Raw genomic sequence first — 22,867 nt, forward strand, 5'->3', positions numbered from 1 at the left:
GGCATCACCAGGTTTCTGATTAGACCCAGAGACACTTTCTCATAATAATATTTTTCCATTTAATTGGGCAACGTGACCTGACCAAGGAGGAGGGAGTATTCGATGCTTTTACTATGTGGGGTTGCGTGGAGTTTTGCCAGAGCTGGTTTTGCTTTCATACATGCCGAAATGATGTACTCAAGAAAGTTTTACATTAAGAGATCAGAATGTCTCGATGATGTTTGCTTGGTTGGGTTCATCAATCAGAATCTAGACACTAGAGGCCCATGAATTAAGATTTTGATGGCACAGTTATTTACAGTATGATCAGGTTAAAGCAAATGTTGATTATAATAATCACTTTGTTTGACGTGCCATCCTCAGAATTTGAAAGAAATATAAAATAAGGTTCTCTAGGAAGATGCCTCTTTGGCTGTCTCCCCAGGAACTCTTTTTAAGAAAAGAAATGGTGGCGAGGCCAGACAGGTGGACAGATAGTCAAATAATATCTTTCAATTATGGTAACCTTATCCTGAAATCTAAAGAGAAGTTGGAATCAGAAGAACGTGTTTGCCATTGGTTTGCATATTTACAATTGAAAGAAAGATTTAAACTAGACAAAAAGAGCTATGGATTTTTCCTGCACCTTCATAATTATAGGAAGTGCTGACATGTGGTCACTGAATAAGTGCTACAAATTTATGGACCAGGTGTATGTCTGCTTTCACAGTGCCATTGTAACTTCGAACGCTCAGGGAACAAATGGTAACTGAGGACTATACAAACTGAACACCTGAAAAGGTTCCTCCTTAGCTATTTTTTAGTTGAACCTGGTTAGTACATGGATGGGACACCTATAGGAAGTACCGTGCTTGTTGGCTAGATATGAAAGTAAAAAATAAAAAATCTCATAAGATGCAGTGGCAGACCAGCCAATAAAACAACAGGTCCATAACACAACAACACAGTTGAAAGGGACCTTAGAAATCTTCTAGTCCAGTCCCCTGCTCAATCAGGAAGACCCTCTACCATTCCAGAAAAATTGTTACCCAGTGTGTTCTTAAAGGTTCCTGACCAACCTGACAAGTTTGTCATCCAAAAGGTAGAGGAGGGAATTAGAGGGTCAGCAATACTGGAATTAATATTTACTAAGAGAGATGAAACGAAAGAGCAACAAATATATTTGGGAGCTTGAGATTAAAACACGAAGAACAGTTGCAGGAATTGGGTATGTCTAGTCCAGTGGTGGGGAACCTATGGCACGGGTGCCAGAGGCGACACTCAGAGCCCTCTCTGTGGGCACGCGCGCCGTCGCCCCAGTCCTAGGCCTTCAGCTGGGTTTTATAAAACCTTTTCGCTTTAGGTCTCCACCGCCATGTGCAAAAAAAGGAGAGGTTCAATCAGTCAATTTCAACTTCTTGCAGGAAAAAAAAAAGATCTTGCAATAGGCCACACCCAATCCGGCACTCAAGGATGCATAAATGGGTTTTGGGTTGCAGTTTGGGCACTCAGTCTCTAAAACAGGGGTAGTCAACCTTGGCTCTTTTATGATTCGTGGACTTCAACTCCCAGAATTCCTGAGCCAGCACAGCTGGCTCAGGAATTCTGGGAGTTGAAGTCCACGAGTCATAAAAGAGCCAAGGTTGCCTACCCCAGGTCTAGTCTAATGTAAAAAAGGAGTAGGGATGGCATGATAGCAGTGTTACAATATTTAAGGGGCTGCCACAATGAAGAAGGCTGGGGGGGTGGTGGTGGTGTCAGCCTATTTTCCTAAGCACCAGAAGGGAAGACAAGAAACAATGTGTGGAAACTAATCAAAGAGAGAAGCAACCTAGAAGCAAGGAGAAATTTCCTGGCAGGGAGAACAATTAACCAGTGGGGGGGGGGGATGGGTTTTGCCTCCAGAGGTTGTGGGTGCTCCATCACTGGAAGTTTTTAAGAAGAGCGTGGACAGCCATTTGCCTGAAATGTATAAGGTCTCCTGCTTGAGAAGGACATTGGACTAGATGACCTCCAACTGTTATTTTATAGTCTAGTTCAGGGGTAGGCAACCTTGGCTCTTTTTATGACTCGTGGACTTCAACTCCCAGAATTCCTGAGCCAGCCCTGCTGAGGGGAAAGGGAGAGGTGAGCCAAGCTGGCTCAGGAATTCTGGGAGTTGAAGTCCACGAGTCATAAAAGAACCGAGGTTGCCTAATTCTGGTCTAGTTGCTTCTCTGCTTCCACACTGTGGAAGGAACCAAACAGCCCGACTCGCTCCCGGCCTGTCCTCCAACCTGCCCTCAACTCACCTTCCTGCTGATGCTTCCATCCTTGCAAGAAAGCGAGAGCGTCTCTGCACGCAACCCTCCTCCCATAAGCGATACGGTAGGTAGAGGAAGTTCCCCTGTACGTCTCCTCTCCTCCAAGCCTTTCTAGCAATACAGTACTTGATGGTTTTAACTCCTTTACGTTCAACCAGAGAGGGCGCTATTCTACTGTTGGCTTTCTAGTCACTATCTGACCATCTCTGGGTAGGAGGCCGAAAAATAGGCTTGGTTCGTCTCCACCGAAGGCATTTGCGAGATATTTTCACTGATCACATGCCATCTAGTCATTTCCAGACTCACAGCAACCTCTCTTTGCAACTGAGCCAAGTGAAACAGTGAAATGTGACACTACTTAGCTTGTGAAGATTAGCTGCATGCTGAGCCCTAAAAGTTCATGAAGTTCTTACAGAATTACAGAATAAGATTTGGAAGGGACCAAGTCTCCAAGCAGGAGACCCTATTCCCATCTGGAAAAATGGCTGTGGAATCTCCTATTCAACACCTCTATTGATGAAGCATCCCCAACTTCTAGAGGCAAGCCATTCCACTTTTCTCACAGACAGGAACTTTCTCCTGGATTCTAGGTTGGAACTGTTTTTTTTTTTTTCAAATATAAATTTTTATTATTTTCATCATAAAAAAAAAACATCACAGATATATCACAATGCTATAAAAAGAGCCCCACCCCCCACCCCCCGGACTTCCCAAACCTAATCCCAGGATACTATTCAGATAAAAGTAAACTACTATTATTTATTTATTTATTTATTATTTTAATTTGTATACCGCCCTTCTCCCATAGGACTCAGGGCGGTTCACAGCATATTAAAAACAAATAGTTAATATCCCTAACTCCACAAAATATTATTCTACATAAGTAGGTGAAATATATAGAAAAAGGAACAAGTTAACTAGAAACCTAAATTATATTCCACCATTCTATGCTTCTTTTGAATATAAACAATCCATCTTCTCCATATTAATAAAAATTGTTCATTTGAATGATTCTTCAAATAAGCCGAAATCTTTGCCATTTCAGCAAGGTACGAGACCTTCAATCTCCAGTCCTCCATTGTAGGTAGAATTTTACTCTTCCAATTTTGAGCTATCAACAAATGGGCAGCAGTTAAACAATACAGCATCAAGTTCGTTTCTTTTACATCCAAATTTTGTGTGATACCTAGGAGAAATAACTGAGGCAAAAAAATAATTCTTCTTTTAAAAATTTGCTGTAGATTCCACCACAATTTTATCCAAAAAGCTTTAATAACCTTGCAGGTCCACCACATATGAAAAAAAGTTGCATCTTGTTGTCCACACCTCCAGCACTTGGATTCATAATTCTCATAAATACGAGACATAGTTGCAGGATCCATGTGCCATCTATAAAACATTTTATAAAAATTCTCACGTAAGTTTTGAGCTTGCGTGAATTTCACATTTCTCACCCATATCAACTCCCAGGTATCCATAGATATTGTTTCTCCTATATTTTGAGCCCATTTAATCATACAATCTTTAACTAGCTCAGTCTCTGAATCCAATTCTAATAAAACATTATATATCCTTCTAATATGACCTTTAGCATCATCCCTTACTTGTTTCAAAAAATTCCCATCTTCCATGGAAAAAGCAGTAGGTTGGAACTGTTTTTGATCATTCTAAAGCTGAATTGACTTTTTAGGCAGTTACAGCACACTGCTATCTCATATGTGCTTTACGATCCCTCTCAGTTATTGCTGTTGAACAAGGTACAACAGCTTATATAGATGTGCATTTAGCTTTTCTTGCCTAAGTGTAAGACCTTATTTTTCTCACCACTGAATTGCATTTTGCTGGAAAGGGCCCAATGCTCACATGTGTCAAGATCTTTCTGAATCTTGTGCTTATCTTCAAAAGTGTTGGCTATTCCCCCCAACTGGGTGTCCTCTGCAAATTTGAGAGTTCCCCTTCAATCTCTTCATCTAAGTCAGAAATGTCAAACTCGCGATGTCACATGACATCGCGCATATCGGGACGGTTTTGCCATTGCCGGCAATGGGGTGGGCGCAGCTTCCGGATGACGCATCCAGCCCGCAGGCCGGCAGTTTGACATCCCTGATCTAAGCCATGTATGAACAAACTGGATATTCAAGATGTGGTATTCAAGCTGTTGTCCCAAATATGTTTTTCAAAATGCAACTGGACTGTCTTCATTTTTGCCTTGCAAATATATCGCTTCTCATCCAAGAAGATTCTACAGCTTTTTCAAAACTTCTTCAAGGAAAAAATCAAGAAAGTCCAGTTGCCCTTTGAAAAACACCTTGGGACAACCATGACCTGGACGATTGAGAATCTGCATAGATGCTCAAGCTGTTATTAAGGAAATTTGAGGAATCACAAGAAGTCAAGGACAAAAAAAGAGGACTGGAAGGCCAAGGAAATTTTCAAATTCTGATGAGAAGTTCCTTTGAGAGATTGGAGGAAATCAACCAAGGACCTGACTCAGCATCTGGCAGCTTCATCAAGAGGCCAAGTTGATCTTTCTACAGTCTGAAGAAGCTCAATCAGGAATGGTCTTAATGGATGGGTAACAGCCAAGACACCCACACTTGCAGAAGGGGAACAGGGTGAAAATGCTAAGATATGCTGAAGCTCACAAAAAATGGACTAAGGATCAGTATTATGCTATGATGAATCTAAGTTTGAAATGTTTGGATCCGATTGTCAACAATATGTGAGAAGAGTTGGAGATAGACAAATGAGTGTTTGTAGCCTTCAGGGAAACATGGTGGTCTATCCTGGTTTGGGGCTGCATTTCCACTAGTGGTGTTGCCAATATTGATGGGATCATGAATGCTGAAAAGTACAGAGAGGTTTTAATTTATCATGCCATTCCTTCTGGAAAATGCCTGATTGGGAATGGGTTCCTTTCTTGTGAATAAACAAGCACAAAGCTCCTTTTAATGGAACTTTTGGATTTTTTTTGTAAAGGAGCCATTCCACTTTTTCCTCTTGTTTTTCCTTTAAAACCATGTTTTGCAGCAGTAGGAATTGCAAAATAACCAGCAAGCTGTCAACAGAAATCCTGAAGGCAGGGTGCTTCTCCCAAAGCCTGTTTTTGTGAGACTACAAACTATAAACAGGAGGGAGCTTCAGTGCAGTCAATTAGCAACCAAACAGAAGTGCCAACAGGTACAGAGATGAAAATAACAGCTGCTTGAAACCTCACTCAGCACTAAACAGTTAAATATGCCAATCAAACAGTAAGGAAACAATATCTTGATTCCCTTGATTTTCCAGATCCCGGTCCATTGAAAATCTCTGTAAATGACTGCAAATGCGGATAGCAGTTAGGAAAGGAGGTTGCATGAAATTCCCTCAATTAGGCTGACATTATGATTAAAGCATTTTTGTGGCATCCAAAGGGCTCCTGTACCTAACTTTATTTTATCCTTGGAGAACATATAAGGGGGAATCGAGTTGTGTTTTGGCTACAGCTTCATTTTAGAGATGAAGACCCTTAAAACAGGAGAAGGAAGGCAGGAAACGGACCCTTCTACTCAGAACAAGGGATTCTCCATATATTTTGGGAGGGGAGCCGTGTGAGTCTGGGAGAGTCCTTTGACTTTCCCCTGGGGGTGACGGTCTTTTGCGGGGCCCCGGCTGGAGGAGTTTGGCTTTGCTCGGCGGCGCCCCAGTCGCCCGCTCCTCGCAGCAGCTTCCGCGAAGGGGTTAAAGGCAGAGAGCTTTTCTCTGGCGCCTAGAGAGGACGCAGGAAACCGAGGGGGGAGGAAGGCCAATTTCCGGGCCCTCTAGGCGCCCATCGTGGTCTCCCGACGTCTCTTCTGCAAGGGCTGCCGGAGATTCCCCTCGCGGGGAGCGGCGCTCAAGGGGCGCCAGGTGGGCAAGGACGCTGCGAGCGGGGGAAGGAGAGGAGGGGGGGAAATCCCCGGGGGCGGGAAGGGGAGGAGGGATTCCTCGGGGGAGGGAGGGAGGGAGAGCGAGGTGGGTTTCCCCCAGTTGCGCCCCCTCCCCTTCCGAGTCTCCGCCTTTCCTTGCGAGCTTTTCTGCTCCGTGGGAACCGCTGAGCCGCCGCTTCTCCTCCTCCTCGGTTGCTGCTTCCGCGATCGGCTCTCCGACCCCCTTCAATTCCTTCCCCCGAGCCCCCCTCCTGCCCCGCAGCCCCTCCTCTTGGTGCAGCCCGGCTCCCAGCGTGGGGGCTCCCCGAAGGTTGGGCACCGCCGTTCCCACGTTCCCCTGTGTCTGCTGGGGAGGATCAGCCTCCCAGTGCCTGGAGGGGAGGGAGGGGAAGAGGCCGGGGGAGCGTGGCTGGAGGCGAGGGCGGGGACCCTGCTAGGAGGAGGCCAGGGGCGTCTGGAAGGCGGGTGAGGGAGACCCGAGAGGCGCCCAGGTGGGCTTGGCCGATGGGCAGCCCTGTCCAGGTGGGCTTCCTTTGGGATGGAGCTCCCGAATCTGCCTCTCTTACCTGCCCAGATTCCCTCTCTGGTGACTGCTGCGTCCCTCTTTCTCTCTGCCCATGTCAGTGAACAGCCCTGTCCGCGGAGGTTTTCAATTTAAATATTTAGTTCTTTTAAAGTCTGTATAATCTACCCTGAAAAAGAATCTTTCCATTGTTCTTTACAAACAGTTTTCCAAAGAGATCAAGTGACATTTTTTAGAAAGATAAAAGAATTTCAGGTCAAGGGACAGGCCTGGGAGCTCCAATAACTGCCTGCAGAGCGTTTTGGGGAAGAGAGACTGTGTGCATAAGAGGCAGGTTGGTTGAGCTCCAGAGAGACTTCAGTTGTTGGAATAAAATGCCACGTGGATCGTTTTTGTTTATATTCTATCCAGCCAATCCTGCTTCCTCTAGTTAGTCCTTTACAAATTTGCCTTTCCAATTTTCAGTTTTTCTCCAAATTTTATGTCTGTGTAAGGCACAGAATTTCTCTGACTCTCTCCACTTTTGCTTTCATAGCTGAAAGTATTTTAATATAATGAAAATCTTGGAGCACTTCAGAACCTATTAACTTCAGCCTGGTGTGTGGATGATGGTATTTTGATTGGGCTTTTTTTAAAGGGGAGGGCAGAGGTCCATTTCCCCCCAAGTGCTTTGAAAGGATTAATCACTGTCTAGATCATTGCTTCTCAACCTTGATGTCTTTAAAAATTCTGGACTTCAACTCCCAGAATTCCCCAGTCACTTGTGCTGGCTGGGGAATTCTGGGAGTTGAAGTCCACAGGTCTAAAAGTTGCCAAGGTTGAGAATCACTGGTCTAGATTGATCATTTTTAACAGAAAACAGTTTGCTAAGTTTAATGCCAAGGACAATCCCCTCCCCATACATGTTCCCACATATTGTAATTCTGCTAAAAATAATTTGAAAAAGTTCAATGGGGTAGGGCACAGGCAAAACAAAGAATGAGCAGTCAAATGAACGTTTTGCCCCCAAAGCTCTCCAGTTTTTAAAAACTGAAGAGCTGTGGGGGCAAAACGTTCATTTCACTGCTCATTCGTTTTTAAGACCAAGACCTTGACTGTGGCTCAGAAGCAGTTGTCAGACCTGCCCCAATCTGCTCCCTTAGGAAAGAAACTATGGTCACTATGATCCAAAAGAAACTATGGTCACTATGATGCAAAAGAGATGTTGAGACGGGAACTGGAGGTTAAAAGATATGATGAACGATTGAAGGCACTGGATATACCTAGTCTAACACAGAGAAGGACTAAGGGTGACTTGATAGCAGTCTTTCAATATTTGAGGGGCTGACACAGAAAAAGGGTGGCCACAACTGCAGTGCTGGCTTAACGTCAAACCTACCCCAATCCGATCTCTTAGGAAAGAAAAGCCTTTGAGTACATTTGATTAAAGTAAAGGGTTCTTTTACTAAGAGTGTTGGTTGCCGTAAGTTCAAGCCAGCTCTGAAATCACCACACTCGCTGGATGCAAAACAAGGGGTAGGTTTGCCCCCAGCCCATCTCTCCCCACACGACCAGTCCATTTCCAGCCAACTGGAGCTCACCAATATGTTTTGAGAACTCTGAGATGTTTGTGGGTAATACACATATTTCTCAGGGTGCCCGGCCATGGGATGCTGGTACAAACAGGATCTGGCTGCTCTGATCCCTCTCACCTGTCATTCCCCCCTTCCTGATTTCCTATCACACATACACAAAGATTTATTACCCTTTCATCTTTCTCCCTTTCATCCTCCCTTCCCCCTTCTTCTTTTGATGGCAGAATGCCTGTGAGGCCCCAGCTGAGGCAGGCAGAGCTGACACTGGTGCTTTAAATCTTGCAGAGGCTTTAGGCATCATTTCATCAGTTAAAGCTTCCATGTCCCTGAAATTGCCTCAAAAGGTTTGACTGTAACCATTTTGGGATAATTTTCAGGCTGAAAACACATGGACTTTCCACATACCATGTTTCCCAAAAGGAGGCACCAGGCCTTATTTTTGGTGTAGGCCTTACCTCACTGCCAGCATCGACAGCTTCACCCAGCCGGTCCACTTTGTCTGAGGCCAAAGTTTTGCAGCTGCATTTGGGCCTGCATTTTGCAGTCAGGCCTTTCCAGAAGGTCTAAGCAGCTATAGCTCGGTTCTTGGCTGCACAGGCCTTCTGGAAAGCCCTGTGACTAAGAAATGAAGGCCTGGCTGCAGAAGAGGCCTCAGAAGAAGAGGTAGGCCAGCAAGGAGAGGCCTGGCTGCAAGATCAGTGGATGCAGGGCAGGTGGGGAACCCCACCCCCGCCATAGCTTGATTTTTAGGTGTGTGCCTCGCCCCAAAACTAGGACTTTCGGGAAAACACGGTATATACATTTGATGTGTGTATATTTGTATTTCTCTCTATGCATATATCAACAACTGTATAATCTATTCCCAGCACTTCAAGGTATATTTGAGGATAACCCTTTGCACTGCTAAGAATTTGTGATTGACCCAAGTCAAAAAGAGAATTTCATGACTGAATGGATATTTGAACTTGGATCTCGGTAGTCTTCCATGTCTCAAATGAATCATAATTAATATAAGAGATTATTCTTGTATTGTGGCATGTCTACTTATTCATTGTAAGATATACTTTTTTCTTTTTTTCACATCTTCTGCAACATTTTATAAACAACTAAAGGTACACTTTTCTTTGAATCTTATAGACAAAGAGTGGCAATAAGAGCATTCTGGACAACTGAGAATAACAAGCAACATTGAAAAGGAAAACAAATCAATATTTTCCATTTCCTTCAGAAAGCCACACAATTCTTCACCTTCCTCAGCAGGTGAGAGAGAAACAAGAGAAAAGATTTCATGCTGGGAAAAGTAGACTTTACGAAACTCAAGGATACATTACATGAAAAATCAAGAGATTATTTTTCATTCAGAAAAAGAGGGAAATATCTGGAAGTCAGTGGCAAGAAAAGGTCAATTAGACAGGCACGTAGAGTAGACAGTAAGGCAGGCCTCACCCTGTGCAGAAAAAAACGGTTTGAATCAAAGCACTACTAAACAAGGGATCACCCATACAAATGCTCTCACTATGATAAATGCCTTAGCAACTGCAGCAACTTGGTGATACATCAGAGGACTCACACCAAGGAGACAGTGTATGAGTGTCCAGTTTGGGGAAAAGTTTCATTAAGACATTCCCACCTCATGAGTCACCAAATGACTCAAAAAGGAGATAAATTCTTTGAATGTCTGGACTGTGGGAAATGTTTCACTCGGAATTCCCACCTGGTGCTACACCTGAGGAGTCACACAGGAGAGAAACCCATTGAATGTCCTGATTGTGGGAAACGTTTCAGTCGGAAATCACACCTGGTGATACACCAGAGGATTCACACAGGAGAGAAACCCTTTAAATGTCCCGAGTGTGGGAAAAGTTTCATTCAGTTTTCTAACCTGGAGACACACCAGAGGACTCACACAGGAGAGAAACCGTTTAAATGTCCCGAGTGTGGAAAAAGTTTCAGTCAGATTTCTAACCTGGTGTCACACCAGAGGATTCACACAGGAGAGAAACCCTTTGTATGTCCTGATTGTGGGAAAGGTTTCAGTCACAGTTCCAGCCTGGTGATACACCAGAGGACTCACACAGGAGACAAACCTTTTGAATGTCCTCATTGTGGAAAAGGTTTCAGTCACAATTCCAGCCTGGTGAAACACCAGAGGACTCACACAGGGGAGAAACCCTATGAATGTCCTGATTGTGGGAGAGGTTTCAGTTACAGTTCCAGCCTGCTGTCACACCAGAGGATTCACACAGGAGAGAAACCCTATGAATGTCCTGATTGTGGGAGAGGTTTCAGTTACAATTCCAGCCTGCTGTCACATCAGAGGATTCACACAGGAGAGAAACCCTTTGAATGTCCTCATTGTGAGAAAACCTTCAGTCAGAATTCCACCCTAGTGAGACACCAAAGGACTCACACAGAAAAGAAATCATATGAGTGTCCAGATTGTGGGAAAAGATTCATTAGAAAATTCCAGCTCATGAGTCACCAGAGAATACACACAGGAGAGAAACCATTTGAATGTCTTGATTGTGGGAAGAGTTTCAGTCAAAATTCCGACCTGGTGAGACACCAGAGGACTCACACAGGAGAGAAACCCTTTGAATGTGCTCTCTGTGGGAAAAGTTTCAGAGAGAATTTCAGCCTAGTAATACACCAGAGGTCTCACACAGGAGAGAAACCATATGAGTGTCTAGATTGTGGCAAAAGTTTCACTCACAATTCCAACCTTGTAAAACATCAGAAGACTCACACAGGAGAGAAACCCTTTGAATGTTCTGATTGTGGGAAAAGTTTCAGTCAGAATTATGAACTAGTGGTACACCACAGGGTTCACACAGGAGAGAAACCATATGAGTGTCCAGTTTGTGGGAAAAGTTTCAATTACCGTTCTAGTCTGGTGACACACCAAAGGATTCACACAAGAGAGAAACCATTTGAATGTCCTGATTGTGGGAAAAATTTCAAGGAAAATTCCTACCTGGTGAACCACCAGAGGACTCACACAGGAGAGAAACCCTTTGAATGTCCTGATTGTGGGAAAAGTTTCAGTCGGAATTCCCACCTGGTGAGACACCAGAGGACTCACACAGGAGAAAAACCTTTTGAATGTCCCAATTGTGGGAAAATTTTCATTACAACTTCACACTTGGTGATGCACCAAAGAACACACACAGGAGAGAACCCCTTTAAATGTCCTGTTTGTGGGGAAAGTTTCAGTCATACTTACAACCTGTTGATGCATCAGAGGATTCACATGGGGGCAGACCTGTCAAATATCCAATCTGTGGAATGTACCTCAAGTGGAAATCACCCCTTATTGAACATAAGGAATTTGACATGAGGCAAAAGTTAATTAATTTAAAGAAGGTTTGATTTTCATTTCTGATCTCCCATTGAGAGTGTAGGTGAGAAATTAACTATTTAAATTCTGGCCTGATGCTTTTTGGTCAACACATCTCACGTTTAGACCAGTTAGTGGAGAGAAAAAAGTGGAAATTATTAGATTGATAAAGGCTAACTTCATCTTTCTGGTTATCAGCAGAAATTACTGGATATTTCCTTTTTGCAGAAGTTGCGCAATTTGTCAAAAAGGCTTTTGGGTGGTGTTTTTTGTATATTGCTTATGGAATTCCCACTTGTGAAGTTTCATTCTTCTAACTTGGTGTCCTCCAGATTTTGAGCGCTAGAATTCCCCAGCCAGGATACAAATAGTCCTCGAGATAACAATTGTCTGTCAATTACAGTTGCATCTTGCTCTGGTGGTTAAGCAAGACTACCTTGATGAACTATCCTACCTCCTCCTCTCCCTGACGAAGCCATTAAACAAATTGTAAGACCTCTATACCTTTTGAACCTCAAGTTTGTGAAGAAGAGCAGGACATGCATCCATGGGCTACGTTAGTATGTCATGAAAGCACAGACCCAGGCTTGCCTTCCAAAGATGATCTTATCCTGTTAGTTCCCCCCAGGCCTTTCCCTTCCCCACAGGGTCCCCCACAGCCTTTTCCCCACTCCCAATGGATCCCTTCAATCCTTAAGCCTGACTCCCACCACACCACNTGTCCAGTTTGTGGGAAAAGTTTCAGTTACCATTCTAGTCTGGTGACACACCAAAGGACTCACACAGGAGAGAAACCCTTTGAATGTCCTGATTGTGGGAAAAGTTTCAGTCGGAATTCTTACCTGGTGAGACACCAGAGGACTCACACAGGGGAGAAACCCTATGAATGTACTGATTGTGGGAGAGGTTTCAGTGACAAGTCCAGCCTGGTGAAACACCAGAGGACTCACACAGGAGAGAAACCCTTTGAATGTCCTGATTGTGGGAAAAAGTTCAAGGAAAATTCCTACCTGGTGAACCACCAGAGGACTCACACAGGAGAGAAACCCTTTGAATGTCCTGATTGTGGGAAAAGTTTCAGTCAGAATTCCCACCTGGTGAGACACCAGAGGACTCACACAGGAGAGAAACCTTTTGAATGTCCCGATTGTGGGAAAAAATTCATTACAACTTCACACTTGGTGATGCACCAGAGAACTCACACAGGAGAGAACCCCTTTAAATGTCCTGTTTGTGGGGAAAGTTTCAGTCATACTTACAACCTGTTGATGCATCAGAGGATTCACATGGGGGGAGACCTGTCAAATATCCAATCTGTGGAATGTACTTCAAGTGTAAATCACCCCTTATTGAACATAAGGAATTTGACATGAGGCAAAAGTTAATTAATTTAAAGAAGGTTTGATTTTCATTTCTGATCTTGCATTGAGAGTGTAGGTGAGAAATTAATGATTTAAATTCTGGCCTGATGCTTTTTGGTCAACACATCTCAGGTTTAGACCAGTTGGTGGAGAGAAAAAAGTGGAAATTATTAGTTTGATAAAGGCTAACTTCATCTTTCTGCTTATCAGCAGAAAGTACTGGATATTTCCTTTTTGCAGAAGTTGCGCAATTTGTCAAAAAGGCTTTTGGGTAATGTTTTTTGTATATTGCTTATGGAATTCCCACTTGTGAAGTTTCATTCTTCTAACTTGGTGTCCTCCAGATTTTGAGCGCCAGAATTCCCCAGCCATGATACAAATAGTCCTCGAGATAACAATTGTAATGGGGTCTGTCAATTACAGTTGCATCTTGCTCTGGTGGTTAAGCAAGACTACCTTGATGAACTATCCTACCTCCTTCTCTCCCTGATGAAGCCGTTAAACAAATTGTAAGACCTCTATACCTTTTGAACCTCAATTTTGTGAAGAAGAGCAGGACATGCATCCATGGGCTACGTTAGTATGTCATGAAAGCATAGACCCAGGCTTGCCTTCCAAAGATGATCTTATCCTGTTAGTTCCCCCCAGGCCTTTCCCTTCCCACAGGGTCCCCCACAGCCTTTTCCCCACTCCCAATGGATCCCTTCAATCCTTAAGCCTGACTCCCACCACACCACGCCTCACAGCCTCCTCCTCCATACCTTCTGAAGATCTCTGAACCTCAAGTTGGTGAAGGAGGGCACGGGCCATATGGTGGACTTGTGGAAGCAGCTGCTATTTTGCCACGCCTGCCTCTGGGTCAAAATGGTGGCTTCATCTTGGTCAGTGTCGCCTGGGAGTGGGACCAACTTCTTTTTTGCTACCGTAACACTTTGTAGATTGTGTTAAGGGATTGTGGGTGCACTGAAAATGGTGGCTGCCTCCAGGAGATCTCCAAAAGGGCAGGCCATATATCCCTGGGGCGCATGATAATTGGACAAGTACCATTTGCGACAGTATTGTGCTGCAGCTCCACAAAAAAGGCAATGCAGTCGTAGGCTGCATCAACAGGAATAGTGTTGAGACAACAAGAAGGGATAGAATTGGTTTACACAGTGCTGGTGACACCACACTTAGAATACTGTGTCCAGTTTTGGTCACGATACAAAAAGTTCTTGAGACCCTGGAAATTGTGCAGAGAAGAGCTGTAAAGATGATAAAGGGTCTGGACACTAAATCGTATGGTGATCAGTTGTGGGAGATAGGTATGTCTAGGCTATCAAAGGGAATCATACTTGAGGGACATGATAGCTGTCTTCTAGTACTTGAGGGGCTGTCACCAAGAAGAGGGGATTGACATTAAGGCACCTGAGGGCAGGACAAGAAGTTTATTAAAATGAGATCCAACATAGAAGTAAGGAGAAATTTTCTGTCAGTGAGGGCAATTAATAAATAGAATAGCTTGCCACCAGAGATTGTGGCTGCTCCATTACTGGTGGTTTTCTCGAATAAGCTGTCACGGGCTGTCACGAAGAGGGAGTCAACCTATTTTCTCAAGCAGGAGACCGTATACCCTATACCAGGGGTAGGCAACCTTGGCTCTTTTATGACTCGTGGATTTCAACTCCCAGAATAGAGCCAAGGTTGCATACCCCTGCCCTATACCATTTCAGCAAGTGGTTGTCCAGTCTCTTAAAAGCCTTCAGTGATGAAGCACCCACAACTTCTGAAGATAAGCAGTTTCACTTGTTAATTGTTCTCACTGTTAGGAAGTTTCTCCTTATTTCTGGGTTGCTTCTTTCCTTGATTAGTTTCCTTCTGTAGTTTTTTGTCTCACCTTCTAGTGCTTTGGAAAGTAGCTTGGGCCCCTCTTTTTTGTGACAGCCCCTCAAATTTTGGAACACGGCTATCATATCACCTCTGGTCCTTCTTTTCACTAGATTAGCCATACTCAAATCCTCCAACCGTTCTTCATATGTTTTAGTTGCGAGCCCTTAATCATGTTAGTTCTTCTTCTCTGCCCTATTTTCAAAGTCTCATCATCATTTTTCCAATGTGGTGACTAAAACTGGGTGGAGTATTCCAGATGTGGTCTTACTACGTTTTTATATAGTGGTACTAAGACTTCACATGAGCTTGACTCCATCCCTCTGTTTATGGCATGCAACCAAGGATTGTATTAGCATTTTTGGCTGCTGCTGCACACTGCTGGCTCATATCACCTCTGGTCCTTCTTTTCACTAGATTAGCCATACTCAAATCCTCCAACCGTTCTTCATATGTTTTAGTTGCCAGCCCTTAATCATGTTAGTTCTTCTTCTCTGCCCTATTTTCAAAGTCTCATCATTTTTACAATGTGACCAAAACTGGATGGAGTTTTTATATAGTGGTACCTAAACTTCACATGAGCTTGACTCTACCCCTCTGTTTATGCAACCAAGGATTGTATTAGCGTTTTTGGCTGCTGCTGCACACTGCTGGCTCATATTTAAGTGGCCGTCCACTGGGCTTGAAGATGACTGTTTAAACCTCTCAGCGCAATTGAAAGTAAGGGTTCCAAGTAAATTTGCAACTCTTTAGGGCAGAGTTCCCCATCTTTGCAGGTTGGTGGCCTGGAGGGGGAAAAAGGGGATGATTTTGTGGGAGGAGCTGGTGAATGTGAGGCCGTGAATGCCGGCTACAAGGCTCACACGAGTGGGGCCACAAGGGCCTGCAATGAGGTTCACACACCTTGGGCTGTCCGCACACACCGGCCAGTCATTCACGTGGCCCAGTGGCAATTAGGCCATTGCCCGGTAATGGACCGCAACCCGCAGGTTGAAGACTCCTGTTTTAGGGGACATTTTTGGACTTTTCTACATGGACACTAACAAGGTGGAGAATACTTTGATAAATAGAACTTCATATTTATTTAATAGATATTCTAGAGAAGAAAAAGCGTTTATGAGAATAAATTCGACAGTGACTTAAATTTAATGAGCTAATTGGAGTTACTCGGATTTTTATTGGCCTGATCTGTGTAATAGAAAGCTTTAATACAGTTTTGTATTTATAAAGTGGGTTTGAAAATGTTGTTTCCCTTCACATATAATGCTTGAGTAGTTTTTAAGCTTGTAAAATATAAAGTGAACTTTTCCCTTTTTTCTTCCGTTAGTTTCCCACAATTTTATTTTCCTTTGCATTTTATATTTTGAATAATAAAAAATGTTAATACAAAAAAACCAACCCCGTTACTAACTGAACCCTGCAGTGATTCACTTCATAACTGTGGCAAGAAAGGTCATAAAATGGAACAAACAGGTGCACGTTTATAATGGTTCCAGCATCCCACGCTCACAATCTCCATTGGTGACTTTCCCACTAGCTCGGCTGTCAAACTCAATTTCATGAGGGCCACATCAGCATTGCGGTTGCCCTGGGGGGTGGTGGTAGGTGTGGATGGAGTGGGTGTGGCCTACTGGGTAGGCGTGGTCAGCTCTACATTGTTTGCGTCAAGGGGGCCTGTGGGGGCCTGGGCAGGAGTGGGACAGATCTGAGGGTCTCTGCAGAAGAGGGTGGGACCAGGGCAAGTGCCAAGGCATGGTCCACTGGATGAGCCTCACTGTTCTTCTCAGGCCATGTGGGGGAGGGCTAGATGGTGGCGCGGGCTGCCCGGAGCCCTGGGCAGCAGAGGTCAAACACCCAGCCTGGCCCTCGAGCACCCACGGCACCAAGCCCAGCCCCACTTCTCCAAGGGGGTGCCCACCCCTGCAGCACCCCAGCTTTCTAATAGAAAAACCATCCAGAGAGACCCCCTACTGCACATTGACTTTCTCCCCATCCACTGCAGGAAGAAGCCTGAAGGGTTGTGATGAATGAAGCAGGGTAGTCCTCACTTAGTGACCACAATTATGAATGGCAATTCTGTTGCTAAGATTCATGAGTGCTAAGTAAAAAAATCGCCTGATTGTAAACAGGCTTTTGACCTCATTTGGCCTCTGGACAATAAATGAATCACTGTAGACATTAAGTGAGACATCACCTTACTGCTACTGGTGATTTTATTTCTGTTTTTTTACATGAACTTTGCTTGCCTTCAGCTGGTTGGGAAGAATGCTAATGATCGTGGGATAATTTGATGGTTTAAAATGCAAGGATTGTTTGCAAAGCTGATTTTTTTTATACCATCCTAATCTTGAATGGTTACTAAGCGAGGCAAATGGTAAGGGAGGGCTATCTGTATTACACCCAGAAAAAAAGCCATCTGCCATCTGGACGTCATTTGCTGGAAGCATCACAGGGAGGAAATGTTATCGTAACTGTCGGGAAAAATCGATTAATGGCAAGAGAAACAGATCAAAAATATCTCACTTTAGAATTCAGAGGTTTTATTGAAATTTAGAACACACAGACAATACTTACATTACTCATTGCAATGAGGGCCAGATGCACAAGCAATAGTTCTGATTACAAATATTGCTATCATATTGTGAAAGAGGCCATAGCTGAAACTTTGGTTTAATACTTCCAATAGGCCTAGGCCAGGGGTAGGCAACCTTGGCTCTCTTATGACTCGTGGACTTCAACTCCCAGAATTCCTGAGCCAGCCATGCTGAGGGGAAAGGAAGAGGTTTCCAAGCTGAGCCATGCTGCCTCAGGAATTCTGGGAGTTGAAGTCCACGAGTCATAAAAGAGCCAAGGTTGCCTACCCCTGGCCCTAGGCCTTCATTGATTCAATAAGTCCTCTAATACTGAGATCTATCAAGATGTTTGAATCAGATAAAAGAAATAGTGATATTTTTTCCTGTCACATACCCAGCTGGTGCATTACCCAGAAGGATGTGAAGGATCATGGTGAGAAAAAGAAACATTTCTGCTCCGGGAGGTCCCCTTCCTCTGGGACTGATGGAGGCATTTGGGATTATGAGCGCACACAAATGGAAGGCTCCCTCCCAAATGGATGGCTTGGTGAGCTCAGCTCATTCCAAGAAGCTGGGACTGGGACAACAGCCACTTCTCAAAAGCTCCCTTATCATGGTTTGGAAACTGCAGGTTGGTTGGAGAAGGCTGAAGAGGATGTGGATTCTACGGATTTGGACTTAACAGACTCGATAGGTGATGAACGGGACGTTCTGAAGAAGTTGGTGATAACTGGGGAACGGACTTCCCATATCTAACGGGAAAACAATTCAGGCTGGATTCTTTTGGGAAAATGGATGGACAAACAGAGATTTATGATTTTGTTTTATTGTTTTCAACCAAAATCTTAAGTTTTATTAATCATAATCAAACGAAGTTATTTCATCCTGGATAGATCCAAGACAATGATTGTGGTGACGTATGGTAAATAAAAACTGTTCTAGACTTTATATAAATTAAACGCAAGACTAGGTTGTTAACAAAGTGCGTTGACGTTTTAACTTTGCTGTCGATTCACCCGTTAACTATTTTGCCTCTCTTTATAGTAGATACAGGACGGTCAGAGTGGTTGTAAATAAGAGGTATAACTTTATATATTTTGGGCCTGCTTCGCAAGGGGGGAAAATTAATATTGCTTCAATATATTTATGAATCTGTTTTTGTCTTTTTTTATGCACATTTTTTTCTTTTTAAATGTTTTGCCCATTCTTGTTTTGTTTTGAAAATTTTCTCTTTTGGGGGGTGATTTTGTACTTTATATAAATTTTCTGAATAAAATACTTCTTTTAAAAAGCCCCTTTATGAGAAGCAAGTTCATGGAGCTGCTCTGTACCTATTTTCTAAAATTGTCCCTAAATTCACTGAAACATAGCATCATAGGCTTGCAAGGCCCCCTGGACATCTTCTAATCCAACCCGCTGCTCAAGGCAAGCTATTCTATTGATTAATTGCCCTCACTGACAGAAAATTTCTCCTTACTTCTATATTGGACCTCATTTCAACAAGCTTCCACCCATTTCTTCTTGACCTGCCCTCAGGTACCTTAGAGAATAAGTCAATCCCCTCTTCTTGGTGACAGTCCCTCAAGTACTGGAAGGCAGCTATCATGTCCCTCCTAATGATTCCCTTTGATACCCTAGATCAGTGATGGCGAACCTATGGCACACATGCCAAAGGCGGTACTTGGAGCCCTCTATGTGGGCATGCGCAGTCACCCCAGCCCCGCTTCCCCCCGCCACCCTCCTCCCCAGCAGCTACCCCAGAGGAGAGTCTCCCCTGTGCGCGGCCCGCACAGAGCAGCACAGCCAAACAAATGGCAGCCGGGCAGCAGGAACAAGACTTCACCCACATGTCCCATCGCACACAGTTGATGCTGCGGGGCACGGGCAGAGGGTGTGGCTGCCATGGCACTGCTGGGCCCCTGAGCAATCTGCTGCAGCGGGCCATGGAACCGGTGGGTGACCCTGCGGGCAGGCGGGGCAGGGCAGAGTGGGAGTGAAGTGGGGGTGGGGGTGGGCCAGGGGGGAAGAGCGGGAGTGGGCCAGGAATTCCATAATCAATATACAAAAAATATCAACCAAAAGCCTTTTTGAGGAACTCCACAACTTCTGCAAAAAGAAATATCCAGAAACTTCTGCAGATAACCAGAAACAGGTAGTTAGCTTTTATCAAATTAACAATTTCCACTTATTTCTCTCTGCCAACTGGTCTAAACCCGAGATGTGTGGACTGAAAAGATTAGGCCAGAATTAAAATAGTCAATTTCTCACCAACACTCTCAGTGGGAGATCAGAAATGAAATTCAAGCCTTCTCTAAATTGTCAAATTCCTTGTGTTCAATAAGGGGAGACTTATGCTTGAAGTACCATCCACAGATTGGACATTTGAAAGGTCTCTCCCATATGAGTCCTCAGGTGTATCACCAAGTTGGAATTCAGACTGAAACTTTTCTCACAAACAGGACATTCAAAGGGTTTCTCTCCTGTGTGAGTCCTTTGGTGACTCATGAGCTCAAATATTTTAATGAAACTGTCCCCACAATCTAGTCACTTATACGGATTCTCATCTGTGTGAGTCCTCTGGTGGCTCACCAGGCTGGAATTGTATCTGAAACTTTTCCCACAAACTGGGCAGTCATACGGTTTCTCTCCTGTATGAGTCCTTCGGTGGTTAATCAGGCTGGAATTGTGACTGAAAGTTTTCCCACAAACCGGACACTCATACGGTTTTTCTCCTGTGTGAGTCCTCTGATGACTTATGAGCTGGAATTTTCTAATGAAACTTTTCCCACAAACTGGACACTCATATGATTTCTCTCCTGTGTGAGTCTTCTGGTGATTCACCAGATAGGAATTGTGACTGAAACTTTTCCTACAAACTGGACACTCATACGGTTTCTCTCCTGTGTGAGTCCTTAGGTGGTTAACAAGGCTGGAATTGTGACTGAAAGTTTTCCCACAATCTGGACACTCATATGGTTTCTCTCCCGTGTGAGTCCTTAGGTGGTTAACCAGGCCGGAATTGTATCTGAAACTTTTCCCACAAACTGGACACTCATATGGTTTCTCTCCTGTGTGAGTCCTTAGGTGGTTAACCAGGCTGGAATTGTGACTGAAAGTTTTCCCACAAACTGGACACTCATACGGTTTTTCTCCTGTGTGAGTCCTCTGGTGACTCGTGAGCTGGAATTTTCTAATGAAACTTTTCCCACAATCAGGACACTCATATGATTTCTCACCTGTATGACTCCTCTGGTGATTCACTAGATAGGAATTGTGACTGAAACTTTTCCCACAATCAGGACATTCAAAAGGTTTCTCTCCTGTGTGAGTTCTCTGGTGGTTCACCAGGCTGTAGTACCGACTAAAACTTTTTCCACAAATAGGACATTCAAAAGGTTTCTCCCCTGTATGGATTTTTTGGTGTTTCACCAGGTTAGAATTTTGATTGAAACTTTTCCCACATTCTGGACATTCATACATTTCCTCTCGTTTGTGATTTCTCTGGTGTATCATCAATTCATAATTCTGACTGAAACTTTTCCCACAATCAGGACATTCAAATGGTTTTTCTCCTGTGTGAATCCTCTGATGCTTCACTAGGCTGGAATTGTGACTGAAACTTTTCCCACAAACTGGACATTCATACGGTTTCTCTCCTGTGTGCTTTCTCTGGTGTATCGCCAGTTCATAATTCTGACTGAAACTTTTCTCACAATCAGGACACTGAAAGGGCTTCCCTCCTGTGTGAGTTTTCTGATGCTTCACCAGATTGGAATTGTGACTGAAATTTTTCCCACAATCTGGACACTCATATGGTTTCTCTCCTGTGTGAGTCCTCTGGTGTATCACCAGGCTGAAATTGTGACTGAAACTTTTCCCACAAAGAGCACATTCAAAATGTTTGTCTCCTGTGTGAGTCCTCTGGTGTCTCACCAGGCAGGAGTTCTGACGGAAACGTTTCCCGCAATCAGGACATTCAAAGGGTTTCTCTCCTGTGTGTATTGTCTGGTGACTTGTGAGCTGGAATTTTCTAATGAAACTTTTCCCACAATCTGGACAGTTATATGGTTTTTCTCCTGTGTGAGTCCTCTGGTGTATCACCAGGCTGGAATTGTGACTGAAACTTTTTCCACAAAGAGCACATTCAAAACATTTTTCTTCTGTGTGATTTCTCTGGTGAATCACCAGTTCATAATTCTGACTGAAACTTTCCTCACAATTAGGAGTTTCAACGGGTTTCTCTCCTATGTGTATTCTCTGGTGACTCGTGAGCTGGAATTTTCTAATGAAACTTTTTTCACAATCTGGACACTCATATGGTTTCTCTCCTGTGTGATTTCTCTGGTGTGTCACCATGCCAGACTTCTGACTGAAACTTTTCCCACAGTCAGGACACTGAAAGGGTTTCTCTCCTGTGTGAGACCTCTTGTGTCTCACAAGGTGGGAATCTGCCTTGAAACGTTTCCCACAATCAGGGCACTCATATGATTTCTTTTCTCTCTGCATCCTCTAGTGTATCACCAGGCTGGAGTTCTGACTGAAACTTTTTCCACAATCAGAGCAATCATAGGGTTTCTCCCTGGTGTGACGCCTCTAGTGTATCACCAAGTGGCCATGCTCGAAAATGATTTACCGCATTGGGAGCACTTGTGGGGCTCTTCTACTTTGTGGGTCCTTCCATAAACCACAAGGGAGCTGTTCTGACAAAGGCTTTTGAGTACTTTTCTCCAAAGTGGACCCTTTTATTCATAATCATCTACGATTTGAAATCTGCACCTTTCCAACGATATGCTCATCGGTGGAGCTTTTCCACGATTGATATTCTTGAGGATGTCAAAATTATGTGTGATCCCTTGTTTAGTGTTGATTTGGTTGAAGCTACTCTTTTGCTCCCAGGCCGAGACCTGCATTATTGTCTGCTTGACGTGGCGTCCCAAATGATCTTTTTATCCCAACTATCTTTTAGATATTTCCCTATTTTTTTGAATGGAAAAATAATCTTCCTTGACCTTTTCATGTTTGTATCCTTCAGTTCCACATACTCTACTTTTTCCAGTTTGAAACCTTTTCTTGATTTTCTCTCTTTTGTCTATCACTTGCTGGGGAAGAAGACGAATTGTGTGGTTTCTGAAGGAAATGGAAAATATTTTGATTTCTAGCTTGATTTGCTTTCCTTTTCAATGTTGTTATTCTCAGTTGTCCGGAGTGGTCTTATTAGCATCCTCTGTCTGTAAGATTCAAATAAAAGTGTAACTTTTATTGTTTATAACATGGTTGCAGAAGACGTGAAATGAAAAAAATATACAAGTAAAAAGCAAACATGCTACAATGCTAAAATAGCCTTTTACATTAACTAAGATTCATTTGACACATTGAAGATTATCGAGATCCAAGTTCAAATATCCATTCAATCATGAAATAAACTTGTTGATTTGGGTCAACA

The 22,867-nt window shown here is 43.7% G+C and overlaps 2 pseudogenes; one reads left to right on the plus strand and one right to left on the minus strand.

Moving 5' to 3' along the window:
• LOC107297326 overlaps positions 1-13,016 on the plus strand; it is a 78,691-nt pseudogene extending 65,675 nt beyond the window's left edge.
• A 6,712-nt stretch (positions 13,017-19,728) lies between these two features.
• LOC107297321 lies at positions 19,729-22,334 on the minus strand (annotated as a pseudogene).
• Between the last annotated feature and the right edge of the window lie 533 nt (positions 22,335-22,867).

This window comes from Protobothrops mucrosquamatus, unplaced genomic scaffold, assembly GCF_001527695.2.
Source record: "Protobothrops mucrosquamatus isolate PMUCROS unplaced genomic scaffold, P.Mucros_1.0 scaffold3233, whole genome shotgun sequence".
NCBI lineage: Eukaryota > Metazoa > Chordata > Lepidosauria > Squamata > Viperidae > Protobothrops > Protobothrops mucrosquamatus.